Consider the following 25,301-nt stretch of genomic DNA (forward strand, 5'->3'; position numbering starts at 1 on the left):
GATCCAACAGGTTTAACAGGCACAGGCCACCTCACTCTTATTTCCATTCCCAAGGTGAACCACAAGACTCTGTTATTCCATTACCCAAGGTGAACCACATCACTCTGTTCTTGGACCTTTTTCTATTTCAAATTTGGTCACAGAAATTAAAATGGTAAGACCACTGGTGTGAATGAGTGTGCAGATTTTACCACCCTGTTCTAGTTATGTCATTGACATGAAATACACTATAAACCTCTTCTACATCTGTTCATTTTGGCTACAGTCTGGAGACATATAATTAAATGCAGACAAAACCAAATCTGAAGTTGCATGTTGCCATGTGTAGTATTTACGATTTTTATGCTTAGATATAGCCTTGCTTCTCCTAGGCTTAATGGTTTTCTGTATAAAGACTGACATGTTTAAGGGAATGTACATAGTAGATAGCTGAATTAAGAATATTTAAAGATTCTTTATCAGTTACTATAGGGTCTAATATGATAAAACATTCTATGTTGACAAAAAAAGAAAGCATTCCTCTTTCTGCCCTCTGATATGATAGTTGAAGGCTAGTGCTATCATTTTAATGTTGAGAAGTTGAGAGGTATGCTCAAGAATTAAACAACTTATATGAGACAAATGTGTCCAGACTCTATTAGACTACATAAGTCTCTAGGAAGCTTGTATAGTGCTAAAACATAACTTAGTCCCAACAGTCAGTCTCTCTGTAGAATCTAGAGTTCTGCTTCCTAAACTTCTCTTAACTCAAGCAATATTTACTAATATTTCAAAGCATACATTTATCACACTCAAGTCATTTTATTATAACATAAACAGATTTGATTTAAATCTACTATTCCACACCCATCCCTCCCTATATTACCCTAAAAGCAATTAAATGGCAATATCAGAACAAAAGACTAAAAGCCTTCCATTATATTCAAACACATAAAATACCCTTCCCTGAATGTTCGCCCTGCCCTTGCTGCGTTAGTCATGCAGAAAGCAACAAACCAGTTATTATGCTCATCAAATGCTTTTCAGTCACATGTCCAAAACTTTGGTATGAGAATTGCTGATGCTGTACTTCTTTCCATGTAAATAAAAAGGGGAATATACATTTCTTCCCACAACCCCATGTAACTAACCATCCCTCTCTCAATTCCTCATCTCTCAGAACAAATAATGTGTGCATGCGGCATTACATGATTAGCCTGGTTTTCTTGTGTCAGTAGTCCATTTCCTTATTAATCACCTTTCCTACACCTAGGGAAATAATACACCTTTTCTTTCTTAACGTCCATTTACATTAAGCAATCACTAAATCTTTTCACATCCTGTTTCTTTTTCTTCTGCTGCTTGACTATATTTATTCCAGATGTGATTTTTATTCTAATTCTCCCCATAATCTATCTACTTGTCTGCCAGCCACTGTCCTATAATACCATTACCTCACCTTGAGACACTTTGATTCTTAAGCAACCCACTTATGATTTCCAGTATATATTAATCACTGCAGCTTCTTAATCCCTGCTGTCATGCTAACCCCCCCCTTCTAATCCACTGCTTTCTTTTGGCTACCTTTCTCCTCCATTTTTAGAAACTTGCAAGCTCTACATATTGCATGTTTGTAAACATCATAGAACTTTTATTTCTTATTTGTTCGTTTAAATTAAGCAGTCACTAAATCTTCTCATACCCTGTTACTTTTCTTCTGCCTGTTATGATGCTTCACTATATTTATTCCAGGTGTCTAATTCTTTTCATAGTCTATCTACTTGTCTGCCAAGCACTGTCCTATAATACCTCTCCTTGAGACACTTCGATTCTTGAGCAACCCACTTATGATTTCCAGTATATATTAATCACTGTAGCCTCTTAATCCCTGTTGTCGCACTAACCTTCCTTCTAATCCACTACTTTCTTTTGGCTACCTTTCTCCTCCACTTTTGGAAACTTGCAAGCTGTACGTATTGTATATTTTGTAAACAACATAGGACTATGACAACACGCATATAATTCAATATTCTGTTATTTATACACATTTTATTATTTGTACAGGATATTTTGTTTAAATGCGTTTTTATTTTATTCTGTTATATGTAATACTTTTTTCTCATCTCTCAATTACTTTAGCATTGTTTATTACCCATTTCATGATAGTTTACTCACGAAGACTCATTTTGCGCAGCTGGACTTAAAACAGATGAATAATATAAATTATAAACAAATGGCATGCCACAGCTATATCCAGAAACAGGAAGACTATACTTAGACTGCAAAGCTATAATTCAGTGAATTTGACCGTCTTTCTCAAATAGAAGCATCTTAAAAGTGACAACAGAGCGATATCAAGAGGGTAAGAAACCCACCATAAAAAACGAACGTCTGTAGATTCCGCACACCTGCGTGCCTGCACTACTTGACAGATCTCCAACACCTTGGATAACTTATAAACAATGATGTAGCCACGCACACTCTGTTCTTTACTGTGTATATTTTTCTTTGCTTCACTCAGAAACATTGTAGGTTTTATTATGCTACATTATGTTTATAGCTGTTTAAAAGTAATGTCTTTAACAACAAGTACGCAACTTGTTGACAAAAAGGATTGCACATCTGAAAACAATATCTTTAATAGTTTTAGAAGAAACTACTGAAAATGACGTGTACGTTTATTAACTGCTTGGGGGCCAACATTTTGAAATATTTTTTTCAATTAGTCCCTTTTTTAAATTTTAGGTTAGTTTGGGGGCAGTAAGTAGAATTTGCTTGTGCAATATGAAATTTTCCGGGCTACGCCTTTGCTATAAATAAGGATAACTGTGTTATTATAGCCTGTAAGTTTAGCTTAGCTTTAGTTTAGTATAAGGAAAACGAAGCTGAGCAGATCAGTAAGTTATAAAACAAAAGTAAGGAGCATAAAAAGTAAGCAAATAGAACTTTATTGTATTGCCTCTTTAAATATTTCTCACTCAGGCCATTGCCGTTTTAAGACCGTAAGCATTACATATAGCCTACTTCCATAGTGATCTCGGCAGGTTTCATACAGGAGGCGCCCTCTAGAGGCGAGGTGAGGGCTGTGTTACAGTTTCCCTGTCGCTTTTGCTATCTCCAGTGACTTCAAATCGAGGCTGGCTTTCCATTGGAACCCTGCAAACTGCATTCCATTCATGCTGAGAGGCAGCAGTAACAACTCCAGTTGTAGCGAAAGAAGGCAGCAGCGGGCAAGCAGACGGGAGGGGGAACGGAGGAGGATTCGAACGACAAGAGCTATTGGAGCAGGGGAGGGAGACAGCCACGTACTCTGCGACTTCGGTGGAATTAATTAATACTGCTAATTACACATTCCAGCGTCATGGTCAAGACAACAACCTCCCAAGCGGACCGGCTCCCGTGCAGTAAGTAGCGCCTCCGAATCTAACTTTTTGTTATGTGTTGCTGCTTTTGCCTTTCTCAGCCCGCGTGCCAGAAGGAGAAGAAGGTTGGAAAACCAGTAGAAGAAAAAATATATATATAATAAAAGAGGGATCGTTGCTGCTGGTTGTGTCTTCTTTCTTTTGCTTGTAAGCGTTGCCCCTCACAAGGTCCGTGAGAGCGCACAGGAAGCTGCTGTAGGCACTTGGCGAGCTGCTGTGTGCAAGGGCTCCGCATACCTCTGGGCTGAGGAGCAGCAGCACGCGGGCTCTGGATGTGCACGGGCTCCGCATACCTCTGGGCTGGGGAGCAGCAGCACGCGGGCTCTTGATCTGCATGGGCTCCGCATAAGTCTGGGCTGGGGCGCAGCATCAGCACGAGGGCTCTGGAGTCTGGATAACATTTTTTTTGTGTGTGTGCAAAATGTATTTGTGGATTTTAGTGGGTCTCGTTCGCCAAGCAGCACCGGGAGATCGCAGGTTTGTGACACCAGGGTGTTCATGCTTGTTTTGTTTTAATCTGGTGATTACAAAATGAGCAAACTGGACTGATGAAATACTGTGTGTGTGTGATGTACACGGTTGAGAACCGTATGTATTTTAAATGTTTACTTCTATCTATATTGTTGAAAGGATGGGCACTGCAGAATACATGCACTAGCTTATTATTAAGGAAAGGGGGTGACTGGAGTAAAAATCTGTATGACATGTTTTTTTCTGGCCATCCAATTTCTATTTATTTATTTTATTATTTCCGTGTCTTGTTGGCTCATTCTGCGTTTAAAAATTATTGGAGTTGTAAAAGGCAAGGAAGGCGCACAGGAGCTGCAGTGAAAATATGTGCTGGGGGAAGGAGCCAAGAGTTGAAAGAGTTTATTAAATGCTTATGTTGGGGGTTTTGTTTGGTAGGCAGATGCAGTTTTCTGTATTTGGTGTAGTATTTCAAAGGAGATGTCTCTTATTGGGGAGAGATGGGGGAAGTGATTTGAGTAAATATGCTGGGGATGATACGCAACAGTGATTAGTAGGGAAAATGAGTTTCATTCCTTAGCAGTTTCCGTACATAGAACCAGAAGGAAAAGCTGAATGTGTTTGTACATGGATGGGAGATGGTACATTACTCAGAAAAAAATACAATTTGCTTTTGCAGTATTTCTAGAATGAGGGTATGAATGTGAGGGAATTAATTGTGCTAAATGACTGTAGTAGCTACATTCACACACTCCGCCGTGGACAACTGGAAGTCGTGTACTAAGTGAGGCCAGTTAATAAGGGGGTAGGGGAGTTCTTTTATCATTATCATTTGGTAAAAGAAGAACAAAATTCATTGGTATGAAGACACAACCACTGACCATATATGTGTTTGTGATTTTTATAGCAGACAGGTGGGAGAAAGTTGTCCATATGAATTTTAACTCATCAATTGAAATAGGCTGGGAGGGTGTGCAGAAATTGGCAAGCTATGTGATTTTGAGTAAAAGGAGCAATTTGTTTATAGCAGGCCGCTGTCAGATGTGTAATCTAAAGAGTATTGGGAGAAATGCATGTAAAGAATGTAACCTGCATAAAATGTGATGCCAGGTGAGCATTTTACAGTCCTAAAGAGAGACTCGTGCTGGGGGGTGGAAGAAGGGTGTGCAGTTTAGCTCTTTTGAATAGTTGACTCTTCCTGCCTATTTGAAAGGAGCTGCAATACTTGGCATGCTAGGAGAAAATTTGAAATTTGGGAAAACAGCAGTCCATACTGTTATGACTAATAATCACACAATTCCTGGAAAGCTCTTTTATAGCAGGGGTTGAACCGATTGTGTAGGGAAGTTAGCATCTTATCTGTTAAAGGGAAGAAAATCAGAAGTTATGTCTAAGCCAAACGGTATTAAAACAGTGTTTGTGATCAGCATAACTGTTCCTTTTCCAAGAGGTGTGGCTTACAGTTTCATTTTTTATTTTTTTCATTTTCTGCAGGGAGGTGGATTTACTTGAGAGTTTATATGCATTTGTAAGGCTGCATCTAGGCTGACTGTTGAGTTGTACATATGTTTCTAGTGAGGGATTCTTCACGGAGTAGACAGTTGAGTTTCCTCCTCATTTTACTGCAGTCTTGTAGCTGTTGACAAGTTGAAGGTATTGTGCTTGAAGCTTAGAGTTGCTCTATGGTCACTGGTCATTGTTTCAGATGTTTCGCTTTAAAACCGTACAAGTATTTCCCCCAAAAAAACCTTTTAGAACAGAAGCTTTTTTTTGCACTATGTTTATGGTTTTCAGGAAAATATGCTTACTTAATGGCTTGATAATGATTTTCAAAGATTTCTAAAAATGTGTTTTAATTCTAAGAACAGATAGGCTTAATGAATGCAGAGAAAACTGTGAGGTCAGATTAATGTACTGGAGAAGAGCCATTTATTTATTCCTTCCCCTGGCATTTTAAGATGTTTTCGCTGTATTATTTTCTTGAAGGTACTGTATTAAACAAAATGTACTGTAATCTACATTATTGCTTTCTAGAAAAAAGTCAGTAATGAATGTTTTAGAGCTTAGAAAGAGGAGAAGGGGAGAAAACAATTGAAAAAAAAAATCAAGCCCCCCCCCCTTTTTTTTTTAGTTAACCTTTGATTCGGTACCCAATGACAGAAACAAATATTTCCAGTAAAGGGGGGGGTGTCCATGACACATTTTTGAGGGTGTGTCCATCAAACAGCTGGCTGATGCATTTTATGATTTGCAAAATATTGTCAATGAAAAATAACTGATTTTCTAAGAAGGCTAATTTTAAAAAATTGCTGGTCATATACTTGGGTGGTTAGAGTGGAAAATGAGTAGATTCATTGCTGTGTTTTAGTATGTGTTTGTTTTATTTGTTTGTTTTTTTGTTTGTTTTTTTAAGTGGTGTGGTCTAGTAGACACTAGCCATCTTCTGGGCCCAAGGACTAATATTGCTACAGGTGTTTTGCAGGATTTTACTTGGGTGAAGCAAAATACTTTATTTGTAGTGAATTTGGCCCATTGCAGATTAGATACCTAAAATAAAAACAATATGTTTTAGATTGTAAGCAGTGTTGACAACGTCATTTAGTATTTTTCCCATTCTCATCAAGGCTTGCGGGTTTTGGAACTTATTAACAGTGTTTATGCTGTGGTAGGCAGCTCTTTTCCCAGTATTATTATTATATTTGTTAATGTCATTCCCTTTTTCATCAGGACTTGCAGGTTTTATAAGTTAGCAGCACCCTGCTTGTGCCGTGGTAGACAGTCCCATTCCCAGTATTATTTATTTTTTTATATTAAATGCTCATCTCTTTCCAGAGATGGCAACCAGTGGAGGACATATGCATGTTAAATTCTGTCAGCATCCTTGAAGACTGCAGGATTACAATTTTAATTGTCCCTTTACCATTGCATTTTTTTTTTTTTGTCAGTGGTGTTGGAACTGGCATGCTGGTCATTTCTGCATTGTCACGTGTCTGTATTTTTGCATTCCCCAAGTCCTCGTATACTGAAAAGCCAGATTAACTATAAAAAAGTTGTCTGTTCTATGTAAGTAAATATGTGAAAGCTGTTTTAGTGTACTGTAATCCATTCATTAGGTAATAGTCCTGCAGACGTGTCCAGACAACCCAGTTATTTTACCTCACCAGCATTAATGATGTTATCAAGGACGTGTTGTTCTAATCAACTCTAGAACTGCGGATCGAATCTTACTTCTTCCATCTCTCTCACTTTCTCTCTAAACCTGGAGTTGCATGCCCTTTTTTGTTCACCAGCACTTTGTCTCTCATGGGGAAATGTTTTAATCTTTTATGTGCAGAAATGGTAGTGTTTTTTTTCCTTCACAGATGCTTGCATTGATTTAGAAAGAGATTTGTTCACTATGTAAAATATGGTGTACTGTTTCACTATTTTAGCATGAACTGACATACCTTGTCTCAAATTAACTAATTAGGTAAGCTCCAGCCCAAGCCAGGGCATTCTAGAGATTTTTATTGCATTTACATGCCACCCGTCCCAGTGTCGAAGATAAATCATCTAGGCATTTTTCTTTGGGAGGCAAAACAGTATTGTGACTAAGTAGAGTGTCTTTGCTATCAGTATACACCATTTTCTGATTTAACAATCCTTCCACCTGGAAATACTTTTCTCAGCTGCTGTTACAAGCTACACTGACTCTGTCCTTGGCAGTGAGCAGTTTGCAGATACTGGCAGTATGGGCTGGGATGATGTAGCATTGTGACTTAAGTATGCATGTACCTGAATTTATAGTGATGTTTCTACCTGGAAAGTTGTAGTATTTCAAGCCTTTCTGGTAGATTCTGCCTTCTGTGTTGTGCTTCATACTGCTATACCTTCAAAGATGCGTTTGTTGTTAAGTGTGAGATTAAGGTTGATGACCGGGAACCAGCTGAGCTTGCAAATTTTCCGTTTAGCTTTAGAACTGAATTGTATGCAGCAAATGGTGTTTTGTTTGTTTTATTGTTGGGAAGATAGCAAACAGTAGCTTACTGTAATTTGATGAGGGCATGTGGTAGAAGTGTAAGGGAATGCAATGCGATTTAACCATTCTGGTGAGCATTTCCAGGGATATCTGCATATATGGGAGACCCAGCAGCGAAGCTGCCGTTTCTTGTGTAAAATTGATACAGGTAGTTTTAAGTAGGTGTGTTGTATTTTATGGAGAGTTTGCTCCTTTCAAGTTTGGGCATTTGTCCTTTTATTAAGGAAACATTTACTTTTAAGTATTTATGTCCATCCAGCGTTTGTGCATTTGTGTTTTCTTGGTATTAAAGTCTCTCGTGTCTCTTGTCATGATATATGCAAAAGCAGAAAATCTTTCATTGTGTAAGGTGTTCTGTTCTATTAAAGAGCTACCTTTGGGTTAGCATATACACTTGAATTAAAATCTTAAGTTGTCTGGGGAAGTTGCCTCAATTGTTTTAATTTGGTTGTGGCTTAGTGTATTTTGAGCATGGAAAGGTAATTTGCAATCTGTGGTAACAGTTGCTGTGAAGTGACTTAAAAAAATTATTTCATGCACACTGTGCCAGTGCCATTGTTAGGTATGCAGGCAGGTGCAATTGTTTCACTTTTTCCACAAGTCGCTGTGTTTATGTAGGGAGACATTTTGCTCTTGAATGAACCATTTGTGAAGACGGGGGTGGGGTGGGCTTGCTTTTTCTCATTTTATACCAATATGTGACATTCTTTGTGAAAGTCAGATTTTTATTTGGCTAGTGAGCTACTTGATCAAAAACTACAAGTATTTGGTCTTATCTTTTGTATTGTTATATTCTATGTCTAATGAGCAAGAATTTACATCTCCATCAGTCTGGAATCTGTAGAAGAAAAAGGAAAGTCTGAGAATTTTTAAAGCATGATTTATAGTTTGCGTTTGTCGCTGTTTGGGAAAATTGTCAACTGTGCAGATTTTTGCATCGTCATCAGGAGTAGAGATTATAAGAGTAGCTCAAAAGGTGACTTTAAGGAATTGTAAATTAACGCCTCCTTGTTTTTATGAAACTAGATAGAGATACAAATGTTAACAATACGTGTAAAACTTCATGTCTGCAAGATGACAACTTGAAACTAAATTAAGGGGAATTGGATTATATTGAATAAGTGCAGGCTGAGAATGTATGCAAATGATGTTTGGGCTCTGCAATAGTAAATTTTATTGGTCTAATAGTGGTCCATATCCAACACTATTGCTCCAAACTAACAGTTCCTGCATGTTTTTCTGCTCGGCTACTTTGGATACTTGGATACTTCTGCAGAGCACCATTTACAGTAAACTTTTTAGCAGTTTTATGGAATGTGGCTAGCTAGGTTTGTATTTAGTTTCATGGAATGTGGCTAAGTGAAAATAATCCACACACAGTCTTCATACATTTTTACTTTCAGGTTTGTTTATTAGGTAATTTGTGTGTACTTTGCACTACAGACAGCAAAGTAATGTTTTACTAGGTGTAACTAGTCTTTGAAACTCAGAAACTGAGAGCATCTTGACTTTTCTCATTTGTGTTAGTTTTAGTGTGGTGGGATGCACTTGTGCATTTTCACATCACCCGTCTAAATTTTTTATATAGTGTATTGTTTTTGGTTGCATCACTTGGCTTCTGATGCCTCAGGAGTGTAATATGTGTATGTAAAATCTCTCTAAAACTTGGTCGGCTTTGAGTAGTACTAAAGATAATGCACATTTTACCTTAATCCAAAATCCTTGCGCCATCCACAATTTTCATTCCTCTTCTTTGTAAAACTGTAACAGAAGTTTGTTTTGTTTATTTAGTTATTGACCGCATAAAAAATTCTTACTGATTAGCTGGTTAAAGTGGCAAGGGCTAGTAAACTAATAATTATTGTTTAACCAGAATAAGATATAAAAGTACAAGGCTAGTTATGTTGTTATTTAAATGAGTTCTGTTGCTCTTAACTTGAGTAATGTGTGAGAAAGTATATGATACACCGTGAGTGGTTAAATACAAACATGCAATTTTCTTGCTGATGAGTAACGCACCTGTAAAGAAAATGTGTGTTCACATGATAGTTTATTTCTAATATATATATTTTTTTTATGTAGTCAAAATGCTTCTAAATTTACAGTTTTGTAATGGAAGGGATCGAGTTAGAACTGGTGTGTGGTATGAAAAAAAATTAAATGTATGTATGGGCTGGTAATATTGTGAAGCTTTTGTAGTAGATAGTCCCTTTTAGAGCATTTAATAATGTTGCATGAGATTCGGATGCAGAAACTAAAATTTGCTGTATAATGTCAAATTCCATGGAAGTGGATTGTCACAGTTTAAAGTAGAAAAAGATTGCCCATTGTTATGTGCAGAAAAGGACCTACCCACATTTTGTATGAATGTAAAAACACACTTGACAACAAAGTTGTGTTTTTTACTCGCTCTGTGTTAGAAGTGGTGGTAGTCCATGGTGATGCCTCCACAGTTCACTTAAGCTCTTTATCCTTTGACACTTTTAGTTGGCGTGTCATTGTACGGTGTTTTGAATGGTGGTATGCCGCATTCTACCGGGTGGGTGGCACTTAACGGACCCATCGGAGATGAAATAAAAATAGGATTTGAGCTGTGGATTGAGGATGACCTGCCAGTTCAGAATGAATATATTCAGAAATTTGGGACACATTTTCACAAATCACACACCATGGTACCCTGCTGTCCTGTGCAGTCCTAAGCAGTGTGATCACTCGTTGGCAAAAACTGTGTCTCATAACTTTAGTGTTTGCGTTTTAATGTTGACATCCAGTCACCCCGGGTATTTCCATTTTTGCCCCTGTGCAAGTTTTCTGTAGGTGCTTATTTTCTAAAAACATACTAATTGCTGCACTACGTTCGTAAATGTTTGTGGTTATGTGTGTGTGTGTGTATTTGTGTGTAGATGCATGCAGGTGAGTGCGTGTGTATATATGTATGTAATATATGTATATATAACATATGGATAATGTAGGGTGCACTTACAAACTATGCTGGGCAAGTGATCATGATGACAGTAAGGTTCCTAATTATATACTTGGGTTGAGAAGGATCTGCGGATCAACCCAGTTAACAAATGTTTACAATTCTGCTCTTTTTTGGAAGAAAATGTTTGGATAGTTTCACAGTAGTCTGAGTAACTAGATTTCTTTAGCACTCCCATTTCTACGAACCTCACTTATTTTATATTTGTTAGTTTTGCATATTTACTGGATGTTTGTTTGGAATGGATTTTTACATATGTTTTGGTGGTTTCTCCCAAACCCCTGTTCACATCTCATAAGTGGGGATGCAGTTTGGTGCTTAGAACAGCCCAGGAATTGTTGGTCCTTTGCTTGGCTTACAGTTTACTTTTCTGTATACTCTGAGAAAGGGCGACTGACTGCTATCTGTCTTAGGAGGACATTGTCTTTTTCTTCTGAGTGCACATTTAAAGACTTCCACTATGGTGACTGCCTGAGGTCACCATGTATCTCGCATTTTTACTTCTCTGTTGCAGTGGGGAAACTCTTTGAGTCAACAAGGCACGCCAAGAAGCATTCATCAGTCATAGCCCAGCTAAGCCTTTTAGCAAGGGTATTTCTTATTCATTACAGATATTTACCATTTGTAAGAGAGATTCCAGTAAGGACTAGGGTAGACTTTTGATTTGAAAAGCATACTTTTCTACCCAATGTTTCTGTATGTCTTCTTAAGACAGGACATAGTTTGGACTCTTCTTTCAGGTAATGGTTGGCAGAGATAAAACTTTTGAAAGGAATGGGTTAAAAGAATTTTTCCCTCATCTCACGATTAGCGCCCTTCTGTCAAGAGTGTGTTTACACACCCTAGTTTCTGTCATGTTCCCCCTCTCTGTTGCTGCCTTCTGTACTCCATAATCCCCACCTTTTCTTTTGTGGTGCACAAGTGTAAGTGTCCTGTTTTTGTGTTTAATACTAGAAATGTTCAATAGAGTCATAATGTTTGTTACGGAGTACAATCCCACTTCTTGTATTGCTTTCTTACCAGTGAGGAAAGTGAACAGAAATGGGGACCGGTCAAGAGACGATTTACATTAGTAAGTTAATGGCATTTTCTGAGGCTGCATCTTTCAATTAGACCATTAGGGAATGTACCTAGAATTTATGCAGTTTCCTTAAAGTACTTTAGTGCGTCTTGCAAAAAAACCTGTGGTGGTGGTGCTGCGGTAGCGTTGTCGTCTCACAGTAAGACGCTGTCCGGTTCGATTCTCAGCTAGAGCGTCTTCTGCGTGGAGACATGTGTGAATGGGTGTACCTTCGTTGAAGATTTTGCGTCAGGTCTGGCAAGCTGGTATGTAAAAAATCAACTGCCAATCATTAGCGGACTGGAGTTCCGCTGTGGCGACCCCTAACCGGGAAAAGCCGAAAGACACACACATACTTTAGTGCGTCTTGCATTAGAACTTTGGAGAAACACTTTTTATTGTTGTTATTATTATTTGTTGTTTTCAATGTCTGTGTCTCGGTACATTTTGGTTACCAAGTAAAATACAGATTTCTTTGTATTATGACCTACCTCATGTTGTATGTTACGTCTCCTTTCTGTAGTCTGCCTTTTAGTGACCTAATGTCCCTTTTTAAAGGGGTAGTGAAGAAGTCCAGCACCTGGTGGGTGAATGCACCCACCAAACACTTTATTTCATAAGGCAGTCTCATAATTGGGGACCTTAACTGGTCACTCCATTAATGATTTCTCCTGATTCCGTCTTCATTACACCCCAGCGAAACTCTCTTGCTGCATTACTAGGAAGTAGAGTCCTTGAGAAGTAGGGAGGCTCGTGATGGAGTTACATCGGGGATCCTCCTGAAAAGAACAGTTGGGACTGAAGACTGTGCAGATGAGGAAACTGATGAGCAGCCAAAGGCTGTGCAGGAATCTGGTTTTAAGAGGTGCTGGGGGAGGATGGAAGAAGGTGGGAGTAGTGGGGAAAGACTATTTCATGTAGAGAGTACTGTGATAATTTAATGCATTGTCAGTCAGTGGCATAGTGTTATACCAATAGAGAATCTGAAGATGCTTGCAGTGGAAGGATGTAGAAAAGGACCATGTGTCGTCCTCTCATTGTACACTTTGCATGCATGGCTGTAGGCTAGATGTTCAGATTCAGGAGTGGGCACATGTACTGGATACCCCATCTGTGTTGTGGGAGGCGCACTTTCTGCATGTCTCTCTCCCTACCCTTTTGGTCCTCCAGTGATGAGTACTTTCATCAACTCATGTCACTGGCTTCATGTACTGACACCTTGCCAACACCAGCAGGCTGCCACAGAGCATATCCTGTTTGTTGGTAATTGGATATGTCTTTCAGACCACTTGTGTACCAGTCTGAGAACGCCAATACTTCACTTAAAGGCTCTCCTTTAATGGAGTCAGACTCTGTAGCTGTAACTGTTTTGACTGTTCTGTGTGCAAGTTGTTTCTCTTCAAGGAGAGAAAATAATTACCAACTGACTTGGACAGTAGGGATAAAGGTGATGGACGTCTGATATTTGATTAACAGGATGTTTTTAGGTCCATGTCTCAATGTTAAAATAACTGCTTGTGGGGGAGAATGTTTATTCTTTTTGTGCGTAGCAGTGTAAATGCTTTCAATCAGAGACTCCCGCCAGCTGAAATTAAGCCATCTAAGTGATGTGCACCCTCCTGTATGGGTTGCTTCATAGTGTTTGTGATTGGTTATGTTGCAGATACTTTGGAAATGAGTAGGATGGCAAGAGAGCGGGGGGGGGGGGGATTTAAACAAGTTGGGTTTGTGACACATGCCAGTGCTAAGGATCTGAAATTGGCAACATGAAGAATGGGTAGTAAAATGGCAGATTTTGTTTGTCACACGCGCATTTTGTGTGGCATTAGAGAAAGGTAGAAGTGGTTTGCGATACACAGGATTTGGATTTTTCTTTTCTCTCAGGTGACTTCATTTTCATATATTGGATCAGGTGCTTGAGCAAACCAGCTTGTCTGTGCAGTAGGCTGCCGAGGTATATTTTGTAGGTTCTTCCTGACTACATTCCTACTGATTTGTGACCAAATTACTTAACCAGACCCATATTTTTGGGTCGGTCTTAAAAGCATTTATGTCTTCTGGGCAATGTTAAGCCTAGAAGAAATGAGCTGCACTGACCTGATGGACAGTTTCAAGAGAGATGCTTTCAGACACTGGCGTGAAGCACGTAGGCTCTTTCTCAAGAGACCCAGTGGGACTTGTTTTCTGTTATCTTCAGAGAATATGTACAGTAGACAGTTTTATCCATGACTGAGAGAGTGAAAGTGCCGTGAAACGTACAACAGCACCGTATGCAAACTGTTCTTGGTATCCAGTGCTCTTTTTATTTACCCTCAGATGCTTTCAAGTGACTTTTTTATACAGTCCATGATGAATTCTATGCGCTTAAAAAAGAAAAGTGTTTGCAGTGATTTCATCATCTGCTGTAAAATGCATTATGTTAATTTGCAAAAGGTTAAGGTGTAGTATATCGAAGATATGACTGTCACATGCTACTTGTATTTTTAAATGACTGCTTAATATGTGCTCTTAAGCAGTGAGTGGGTATAACTTCCTTTTTTAACTCTGCCATATGGGGCTTTTGTAGATTTTCCTTGAATGGGGGTGGATTTCTATGTTTAAAGCATGGGGTTGTGTTTGACTAGCCCTGTTTTGGAAATTGAGTGAAGCTATTAACACAATTTGTAATCCTGATCTACATATTTGTTATGGTGTGCTTATCCTCCTCTTTTGCTAGTTTTGTAGTTGGTCTCTACTGCCATGAGGCAGTTATGTTGCAGCCTTTTTTTTTTGTCGCATTTGAGCTTTTTATGTTGACAGGTTAAAAAGGTGTATACGTAAACACCAACCTGTCCTTTTTATGTTTATTGTAGTAGTTTTGAAGGTCATGGTAAACATTATTAGGAATGTTAGTTTGGTAAGCATACTTATAGGTTCATAGGTAGGTACTAGGCTATCTGCCTGAGGGCGTTTATAAGCCTAGCCAGTGTGTGTCTGCTTTCACCACCCCCTTGATTAACTGATCCTCTGTCTAGCAGAGCCAATGACGTGATCCCATGGGTGTATTTTCTGTTACCCATCCACTCGTCAAGGTTTCTCTTGAAGAGTGTTAGTGAGGGGCTCTGCCGGATGTAATTTGGAATTTTGTTCCAAAGCATGGGGAATCTCTGTGACGGGGGGAATCTATTCCTCCAGCATGTTCTGTTTATTGTTGTGGCGAGGTTTAGCTCACTAGAGCGCGTGGCTCGCAGTGACTTGGATTTCTTTAGGTGGAGCATGTCCATCAATTCTGAGTTGGACATGGCTTTGTAAGTCGGGCAGAGATCACCTCTAAGTAAGCGATATGCCACTGAGTACAGCCGGAGTTTTTTCAGTCGGGCTACATAGGACATATGTTTGAGGTCAGTAATCCTCTTGGTGAAGTACTTTTGTGGTCTTTCCAGCTGTTGGAAGTGTCTTGAGGTACATCCCAAATGGGGCATTGTACTCTATGATGGGTCTAATGAGTGATGAGTAGGGGGGCACTATAACCTCTTTATTTCTAGATGCGAACCCTTTAGTAATTAGATGGGCCACATAGAAGGATTTCCTATCTACCTGGGTCCCAGATCTGTCATTACCTCTTCTGTATTAAAGGGGCTGCCACCTATGTGGTAGTTTGTGGGTGTTTTTTGTTTTTCCCAAATGGGATGACTATGCATTTTCTAATCCTACTTGATTCTTAGTGCTAATTGAATTACCCGTAAGTGCTCTATAGACTAATTAGAAATGGCTTGTTGAATAATAGCTGAGATTGGGTAGGTGAACACATAAGTGCATACCTGTACTGCATTCCTGTAATGTCATACCTCCAGACCATACAATTTAACAAACATGGGTAGAATTGCCTGTGTTGCCCCCTCCCAATTGTTCTAATGCAGTCTATTTCAGTCACTTATGTTGGCATTTTGAAATCCTTTTCCTACACACACACACGCACACGCAGTTCAGGGTATGTGTTCATCTATTGGAGTTTTTGGGGGGTGGGGAAAGGGGAAACAGAATAGTGAATCTCCAAGCGTGTGGAATTTTGGAGATGATGTGGGAAGAAGCCAGAGATATTCTTACTGAGAGAGACGCATGGATTCAGAGAAGGTGTTTAAACTCTAAAGAAGGAATTGTTGCTTTTAATTTAGTACCTTTTGGAAAGTTTTATTTCAGTTTATGAACCAATAATCACTCCAGAGATTTTAATCAATGTCTGCTTTGTTGTTTGCCATAATCTTGGCAGGCTTGCATTACCCCTTTTTATCTGCAGGGAGAGAGAGTAAATAAAAATATAAAAAAAAAAACTTTGCTTCATTTTTTTTTCTACTTACTGCTGTCAGACATCCAAAGGATTGCCGAACTACCCCCTTGGTTATGACACCAAAGGTGGTGTGTTAATTCATAGCAGGCCTACAATTCCATATGTTTAGAAGGTTTATTGTCCCGGTGGGGGGGGGTGACAGAACTGCAAACAGCTCGGTATGTAGACTTTTCCAGAATAGGAAATGTTAACTGTAATGAGACCAATGAAGTGCAGGCCATGAAGACAAATCTGAAGAAAATATTGTGAATGTTCATGCAAACCCTGTACGGTGTGCACTGAGGGAAGTTGAGTACTACCGAAAAGCCCAAGCCGTATGAGACACGCAAATCATGATTTTTCTTGTATGATGGAAGTACACAATTCATTTTGCAGGAAGGAAAATACAGTCTGGGGGTAGATGTGCTTGGGGTATAGTTGACTGAAACTTCTGCAATTTCCCCAAGACCAATTTATTAGGTAAGTGATCAGGAAAGGATGTGGTGGTATTCTGGGTGTGTGGCGTAGGAGGGATAAAGCCCTCACAACATCCCAGCTGGCAGTTTCATTATCTGCAGTGCTGAAAGAGCCAGGGAGGAGAGGTATGAGCAGCCTTTTAAATAAATACTGTCAGAATTGCATCTTCAGTTCATTTTTCCCAGTGTAAGTGTCTCTCTGACTGGCAACATCTACCCAACTGTGCAGCAACCTTGGTTCCATGTTTTACAAATGCAAAATATGGTGGTAACCTGTCGTTTGAAATTTCACCACATACTGTTCTTGGGTGGTAAATTAAATTGGAGTTGGTGCAGGTGTTGGCTTATTAATGTGGGGGAATGGCTATACCTTTTAAAATACCACACTGTATTGTAGTTTTAGTTTTTGTCCTGGGCCTCTGAGTTGCGGCTACAGTATGATACTGTTGTGTGTGTGTGTGTGTGTGTGTGTGTGTGTGTGTGTGTGTTACATATGAAAACACTTTTGTTATGCCTTGACATTCTCACGGTTTGGAGATGTTTTCAGTCTCCAGTATAAGTAGTAAAGGTAGTTACGCAGCAATGCTTTGTGCGTATGTCAACACAACGATCTGCCATATTCACTGTCCCTGTTTGCCTTGGTTGATGAGGGTTTCCTTTCCATCACTTTGCTCTGTTTCCTCCTCAAAAATGACGTTTGGCCTTTGGCTGCTCAGTTTCACGCTTAAAACCCGTCCAGCAATTTGTCATCGACACTCTTGTCAAATCATGGAGCACCTTCTGTGTGGAGTCTGCATGTCCTCCCCACGGTCGAGTGATGTTTAAAGACATGCAGATGGGTGTGCCTTCTTTTGGGCTGGCAACTCAGCACCGTAAAAATCCACTGCCAATCATTAGCGGACTGGAGTTCCGCTGTGGTGACCCCTAACCCAGAAAAGCTGAAAGACATTACTTTTACTCTTGTCAAACCAGGCCGACTGTCTAGTTCTCTGTACGGGTAGTCGGATGACATTACAGTCATCAATGCCTGACATATTTTTATACAAGAATTTCCCAACTGGAGTCCTAATAATCAAGTCCTCGTTAATGACTAGCCCCTGTTTTGATTTGCGTGCTACTATGGCTGCTTTGTTTTGTTTCCCATGTAAACCCTCTAGACTTGAGCCTTTTTATAAGGGGTGACCAGAGAACACTTTCTGTTTTAAGTGGTTTGCTTGGCTTATTTCAGATCGAACTTCTGGAAGCATCAGTTACAAAAGTTGTACAGTCATACCCTTCCTTCAGACCCCCCTTCAGTTTTATACTAAAAATTTTTATTGTCCACTTGGCCTTCCTGTATGATCATTTGAGCAAACGTTTGCTTTGTCTCTGGTGTCCCATTTCTTTTTGCCATGATCATTCAGTGTCTTTGAAGTTTCCTACTCCTTATATGATCCTTTCAACTGTTTGTCTCACATTAGTGTGTCTCTTGTTTTAGCCACCTTGTGTTCACACGTGTTTGTCACTGAAGACTTGATGTAGTCTCTCTTTTTTTAAAAGATCCTTTGCTCAGAATCTGTAAACTAAGTTTCAGTGGTGCTTGTATTTGTTTTTCCTTTGCACTGATACTTACGTGAAGCCAATATACTAACGATTCATTTATTTTCTTTACTAAGTGTAAGTAGATTAAGCCTGAGTGACTTGTCACAACTTGTGAAGAGTACATAGTGATGTAAACAAACAGTGATATCTTGCATTAAATAAAACTTAAGGAGTAAAATGGGAATCTGTCATTTTGATCAGTGTGATGCTCCTGGAATAGTGGCAGATTGTTGAACACTTTCATGTAGTGATTCTTGCTGGCCCTGTGAGTTGATACTGAGTTTGCATAAGGTGATTGCCTTACGGCTTTTCCCGGTTAGGGGTCGCCACAGTGGAAATCAGGTCCACTAATGATTGGCAGTAGATTTTTACGTACTGGCTTGCCGGGCCTAACGCACAACCTTCCAAAACATGCACACGTTGCATGTTGCACCTCTCTTTAGGCATGCTGTGTGTAATAGATGAAAAGTGTGGAGTGGATTTTGTATGAGGGATGGGTACAGGGTTGCCAGATTTCCAGCCCCCCAGGTAGGGACAAAAAAGAAAAGAAAGTCTCTCACGGCAAGTGGAGACCAAAAAAAAAAAAAAAAAAATAGGTCTTTAATGCGGAACACAGTTCCACATTAAAGAACAGTAGCTCAGTAGCTCTGCACTAAACACGGAGCTTCTCATGTTTAATGCATTGCAGTTCCGCATTCAACACAAGTAGCTCCGTGTTTAGCAATTTTTGATTGGCCCGTATACCGGCATATGGGCCAATCAAAAATCGCTAAACACGGAGCTTCTCGTGTTTAATGCGGAACACAAGAAGCCCCGTGTTTAGCAATTTTTGATTGGCCCGTATGCCAGGTATACGGGACAATAAAAAAAAAACAAAGAAAGCGGAGGCTGTCCGGGATTTAAACCGGCAGGGAGGGACTCGGGATCAGGCTGCTGATCTCGGGACAGTCCCGCCCAAATAGGGACGTCTGGCAACCCTGGATGGGTAATTGCAGGTAGATGGAGATCATACAGTAAGTAGCATGATTTGTTAAATGGGAGAGATGGGAGGTTAGCATAATTTTAAGATGTTTACTTTACAGACACAGGATTCAGGGTTTGATGCTCGCACAGAGTAACTGGCTAGGCTTAAAATGGTCCACAAGGGCAGTTAGCCTAGTACTTGATCTATGAACCTATGAGATGTGTGTCGTGTTAAGTGTACTGCACTCAAGTCTAGGGAAGACAGCAGAGCTGGGTGTTATGTCTGGGCATGTCTTTAAGACATTTGCCTCACAAAGTATATAACCTGGAACTGCCCTTCTCCAGCAGTTAGCATTGCTTTTCTTATTGTCAGGCTCATTGTTGGGCGCTCAGATGCAGCAACTTTATATCCGTGCTTATGTTTAAAGTTGGGTTATCTGATGCATTTCATTAGTTTCCCTTTGACTCCCCTCACTGTTATTATCTCTGTTCTATTTCTGTGTACTTTGATTCTGCCACAGTTTCCTGTTCTGGAAAGCCATTGTGAAGCTAGCTTTGTGAACAGAGCACAAGACCGTTTCCTTAGTTCTGTTGGTTTATGTAGTAAAATTGAAGAGCACCATTCTTCTGTTGTCATTTCCATGAAAGGAAAAAGGAAGGCAGCCACAGCCTTTTATACTTGATTTTCCCCAATATTCTAGGGAGAATTATTTTGGGAAATTGTTGTTTTCAAATGCAAATGTAATTTAAAGTCTTTCGTGTAGTATATTTTGTTCATTTTTTTTAAGTATTCATATCCTAGCTTGCTTATTCATTGGTGCTTTAGAATTTTTCTGCTGAAATATAGTTAAAGTGAAATTGCATTGTCCCAGACTTTGTTTGCTCTTCCTTCTATGTAAGGCACCATAATGAAGTCATCTGCTTTGTGGGAGTAGTCTCCTAGATGTTGCATTGTCTTGGGATGTGGCAGTTTGCTACTTCACTGTGCTGGTCTCTCCCTTTCCAGATGATTTTTGCTTCTGTGCATGTCGACCATAAAGTCCCCCACCTCCAGCCATTAGAACCCATTCTTCTATCATCTCTGGAACCTTCACACAAAGCTGAGGTGAGAGTTATCTGCAGTGTGGAGGGCCATCAATCAGACAGCCATGACGGTACTTTACTTACTAACAGTATGCCAGTGAGCACACACATTTGGATGGTCTAATCTGACCCCTTGGACAGAGGGAATGAGCTACCTATGCCCAGTGGGTACTACCCATTATGGCTTGATAAGCATGATGCCCTCCTGTATGCCATATAATTGCACTTCATCTTTCAAGGAGATCTCCGCAATATATGGCTGGCTGGGGAGCACACTCTTCCTCTGATGTTATGCCCTTAAGGCACCCAACCTGTTGGTCAGTCTCTGGTTGCCTGTGCCATAGTAGGGGCATCATCCCTGCAAGCCATAGGACCTAGCTTTGTTACCTTAGAATTATATCCCACATTACAAGTTGCAGTGTGTAAAAGGACTTCTGGTGTTGAAGGCTGTGTATAGTGCATATGGAATTTTTGTGGCTAAGTTTCAAGGTCCATATTTGTTCTGAGATGATGTGACCCCAAAGAAGCAGAAACCAGTTGGTGTCTGGGTAAATTTATTCACAGTGGTTGGAATTATTTCCTCGTTAAGAGAGGCAGGGTTGTAAATGACATGTCAGAGAATTTTCTATAGTTTCAGTGAAATGCTTTTCATGCATTGCTGTAGTAAAGTTTGGCATGCGTCAAGCACCTGGGCACCGTGGTTCCTCCCACATTCCAAAGACCTGCAGTAGGTGGATTGGACAGATTAAATTGGGAATAGGTGTGCGTGTGGTATGGAAGAAAAACTTTTGCGGGTTAGCCACCCAGCAATGTGCACATTGGCTTTAAATGATTGGCACTGTGGATATGACACATACCTTGTGTAAAAAAAAAAATTGGGTAAAGGGGTTGTGGTTGGATGGATAAGTTATAGCTAATAAATGAATAATGGTAGTTTCTCTCCTTTTTTTTTTGACATTAACAGTTGAAAATTAAAAGGTTAAATTTTTTGCCAGATCTAATGAAGTATGCTGGATTGGAAGGCCTTTCTTACACAACTCTCAACTGTCCAGATTTTCACCTTGTATTTCTGGTCTTTTCCACAAGTTTATGGTGTACTGACAAGTCGGTGAGAATTGCAGTTACTAAATAAGGACATGCATTTGAGTTTCAGACTTCATATTTTTTTTTCAGAAAATGCATGCTAACATCTGTCCCTATTTTTGGACATTTGTCCAGACTTCTTGTCCTAAGAGGTTTGCAGGTACAGTATCCTTTGAGTGAAGGAGCCACGTCTGTTGCACGGCTTAGTTTTGAGTTCTGACAAGCAGATGGCAGGCTACAGAATGAAGTTGACACGTGCATTTTACTGTCTCGTCTCCCTGTTCTTTCCTAATGTTAGCTAGTTTGATGCTTCTGTGTTCTGTGATAGGTACAGTAACAGTGGGTGGGCAATTCTAGCTGTCTGCTGACTGACATCATCCCACCACTGTGCAGTATAATAAATCTTGGTCTTGCCGAGTAAACAATATCAATCTGTGTAGGAGTTACAAAAGAGCACAGGTCAAGATTCACCCACAGTGTGTAGTGTGGAACTGAAAAGATTGCAAAGCCTGAAGAAGTCTGGCAGTTAACTCTGTGAAATGAAAATACCAGCATTTTTACTGAAGTATATAATACTTGCCCACTAAATGATAAAACCTGTCATTCAGGTCTAGGTCTTCTGCTCAATATGTGTGTGTTTGCTGATTGCTTTAAGGTCAGATGGCTGTTTGAAATACAAGTACTCTGTATGGGGAATAGAAAATATTCCAGGAATAACACGGCAGTAGTGTGTGTGTGTGTGTTTGTTGTGTGGGCACTTCTGCTCTGTAGCTCTTCAGATATTAATCTTAGGGTATCGTCCGTCTCTTCTTGTGATAAAGCAGGTGTATGTTAAGAGTCCTAAGGCAGTTGGAAATATTCCCTGTTGCCTTTGCCAAATTTCTGCCATTCACTCTTAAGTATCATTGTGGGCTGTAACAGAATAAGACGTCTTGGATCACTCAGTCGTGTTATCCTGTTACCAGATAAATAAATGATATGTTAGGAAAAATGACAAGTGGAATGTAAAGAATGCTTTTTATTTTTATCTGATGAGAAAGTTATTGGGAACATGATTCTTTATTTTTCATCTTGTGTAATATTTTAGTACATAGTGCATGTACGATTAGAATTTTAATTTATTTAATAGAGCTTAGCTGAGTAGCATTTTAGAATGTACCATATTTACTCGTGTATGGGTTGATCTGGAGGATACGTTGAGGGACAAGTTTGAAACCAGCATCTCACAGACCCCTCTACTACCATTGTGGTACAGAGGCTAAAGCTCTGATGCACCCAGACGGTCAGTGTTGGACTGACCACATGAGTGCTGGTGCAAGGGGTTTTGTGTGTGTGTGTGTGTGTGTGTGTGTGTGTGTGTGTGTGTGTGTGTGTGTGTGTGCGCTAATTTGCTTGTCACCTGGGTGGTGAGGTTACAGCTTGCCTCACTGCATTGGCAACAAGATTGCCCTCCTCTGGAATAGGCTTCCTATTGACATGAAGCAGAACCCTTCCCTGACCATCTTCAAGCACAACCTAAACCAATGGATGGGGAAATTGCAAATTCACTCCTGGAATGGTGCCCATCTCCCTTATGGACAGAGTAGGCCGTTTATTTATTTTGTCAAAATCCTGCTTACAAACCCTTATGTTCCATAGGGATAGGAAATGTGTGTTTTATTTATTTAATTTTTATGTTTTCCATAGTATACCTTTTGTTTTTAAGCAAAAATGTGTAGGGTTCCCATATTTTTAAATGAGTATTACTTAAGTTAGTGGCTTTCCAATACTTTCATGTCCTGCAGCTAATCACTTGAAGAATACAAATATGGTTCATAGGTTCATACTAGGCTATCTGCCCTAGGGCATTTATAAGCCTAGCCAGAATGTGTTTGGCTTTCGCCACCCATTTTAAATTTATTTTGCTATGCCCTTTTTTGAGGTTAGTATACTGTGCCTCTGTCTAACAGTGACACAGAAGTGATACCCGGGGTAAACCTACGATCTCCCATCCACTCATCAGGATTCCTCTTGAATAGAGTCAATGAGGGACTCTGCCTAACCTGGACTGGGATTTTATTCCAGAATGAAGGGAGCCTCTGGGTTATGAATCTGTCCCTCCAGCATGTCCTATTTATTTCGGTGCTGAGGTTCAAGTCTCTCGAGCGCGTAGCTCGATGGGATTTGGATTTTCTGAGGTGCAGCATGTCCATTCATTCCGGGTTAGACATGGCTTTATACGTCAGGCATAGATCGCCTCTGAACAGGCGGTATGCCACTGAGTAGAGCTGGAGTTTCTTTAACCGGGCAGCATATGGCATCTGTTTTGAGCCCTTTGATCCTCTTGGTGAGGTACTTTTGGGGTCTTTCCAGTTGCTGCAGGTGTCTGGTAAGGTACATCCCAAAAGGGGCATTGTACTCAATCATGGGCCTGATGAGTGATGAGTAAAGAGGCACGATGACCTCCCCTGATCTAGATGTGAATCCCTTCATGATTAGGTGGGCTATATAAAATGTTTTTCTAACCACTTTGGCCACGTGGTTGTCAAATGAGAGATTGCTATCAACTTGGGTCTCCAGGTCCCTAATTACTTCTATATTTAATGGATTACCACCTATGTGGTAATTTGTGGGCACTTTGTTTTTGACAAAGGGGATGACTATACACTTTTTGGCATTTAGCTTGAGGCCATGGCTCTGGCACCAGTTGTCTGTTTCTATGAGGCCCTTTTGGAGGATGCTTGTGTTGGCTGGAGAGTCGATTATGGTGCCCAGTTTGCAGTCATCTGCGAACTTGGTCAGCCACAGCCCTTCCGTGTTGGCCTGTACCTCCGAGAAATATATACCGAACAAGAGAGGTCCCAGGACTGAGCCTTGTGGGACACTACTTGTAACTGGTTTGGAGTCTGACATGGCTCCAGCAATTCTAACCATGTGGGTTCTGTCCTTGAGCCAGTTTGCAATCCATCTAGTGACATAGGGGTTTATATTTAAGCTGGTGAGCTTATCTATAATGCCCGAGTGGGGTATTGTATCGAAGGCTTTTGCGAGGTCCAGGTAGGCTGTGTGGACCACCTTCCCCTCGTCAATGGCCTTGGTGACTGTTTGTTTCAAAGAAATCATCCAGGTTTAACAGGCAGGATCTGCCCTTAACAAAGCCGAACCGGGTAGGATCCAGTGTCTGTAGGTCCCCAATATCTTTATTTATGAGGTCCATGATGATCCTTTCCATAGCTTTGCAGACCAAAGCTAGTCAGGCTTATGGGGCGATAGTTTCCAGGATCCGTTGAGGCACCACCTTTATGGAGAGGGACCACTGTTGCTGTACGCCACTCTTTGGGCACATATCCTGTAGTAAGGCTGAGATTGAACAGTAGTTTTATGTTTGGGTTTAGCTCTTCTTGGAGTTCATGTAGGGCAGCCGGGACACCATCTGGTCCCATTGATGCTGTGTTTTTGCTTTGAGAGGGCTCTTACCTGAGCATCTGAGATGTCAGGGGCAGCACTCTGCTGGGCTAGTTTTTTGCCCTTTTGGTGGGGGGGGGGTTGCGCTGAACCTGTCAGCTAGGATGTTGGCAATGTCTGTGGGTTCAGTGTATTTTTTTGTCATTTTGGACTAATTCTGAGCATATCTGGGAATTACCACCCAGGTTCCTAACATAACTAAAGAAAGCCTTGTGATTATCCTTAGTGTCCTGTGCAATTTTTCTCACGAAGCTGGCCTTAGACAATTTTATGAGTGCCCGTAGTTTTTTGCTAATACTGATCAGTGATGCCTTCCCTTTTTGGGATTTTGCTTTATCATTTAGTAGCTTCCTCCTTCTATTGTATAGTTTGTTTATGGCTGGGGTCCAACAGACAGGACGTCTGCCTTTGGAGGATTGGGTCTTGGTTTTATTT

At 40.2% G+C, this 25,301-nt stretch overlaps 1 protein-coding gene across 1 annotated transcript in view; it reads left to right on the forward strand.

Annotated features, from left to right (window-relative positions):
• The first annotated feature begins 3,090 nt into the window (after positions 1-3,090).
• LOC122807260 (plexin-A1-like) overlaps positions 3,091-25,301 on the forward strand; it is a 2,134,283-nt gene continuing 2,112,072 nt past the window's right edge. The window contains exon 1 of the mRNA XM_044078363.1: positions 3,091-3,383. The gene's annotated coding sequence lies outside the window, so the exon portion shown is untranslated. The remainder of the gene's footprint in view (positions 3,384-25,301) is intronic.

The sequence above is a fragment of the Protopterus annectens genome, chromosome 7.part0, assembly GCF_019279795.1.
Source record: "Protopterus annectens isolate FY-2018-M chromosome 7.part0, PAN1.0, whole genome shotgun sequence".
NCBI lineage: Eukaryota > Metazoa > Chordata > Ceratodontiformes > Protopteridae > Protopterus > Protopterus annectens.